This window comes from Penaeus monodon, chromosome 15 (genome assembly GCF_015228065.2).
Source record: "Penaeus monodon isolate SGIC_2016 chromosome 15, NSTDA_Pmon_1, whole genome shotgun sequence".
Classification (NCBI taxonomy): domain Eukaryota; kingdom Metazoa; phylum Arthropoda; class Malacostraca; order Decapoda; family Penaeidae; genus Penaeus; species Penaeus monodon.
Genome location: NC_051400.1, coordinates 10,559,483 through 10,559,792, shown reverse-complemented (window position 1 = coordinate 10,559,792; position 310 = coordinate 10,559,483).

The window sequence follows — 310 nt, the reverse complement described above, 5'->3', positions numbered from 1 at the left end:
GGCCGATCCCGTTCCCACTCCTCCTCCCTTTCTCGCCGCCGTTGCATTAACCCGACCGCCTCCCCGTCAGCACGCCTCCCCTCGATCAACCCATGCCTCCCTTGCACTCAAAGCTCCCAAGTTGACGCATTTCACATAATTGATGGGGAATGATTTTACTCTGCCATGAACTTTAGGCCATCTGTCTTCCTGACGATTGGGGTCGAGGGGAGAGGCAATGAATTGGCTAATCCGGGAGAAGTGCGCGGCGATCTGTTCAGATGTTCACGCGATGTTCATTGGTTTCCGATAGGGGTTTTCTTTTCCTTTT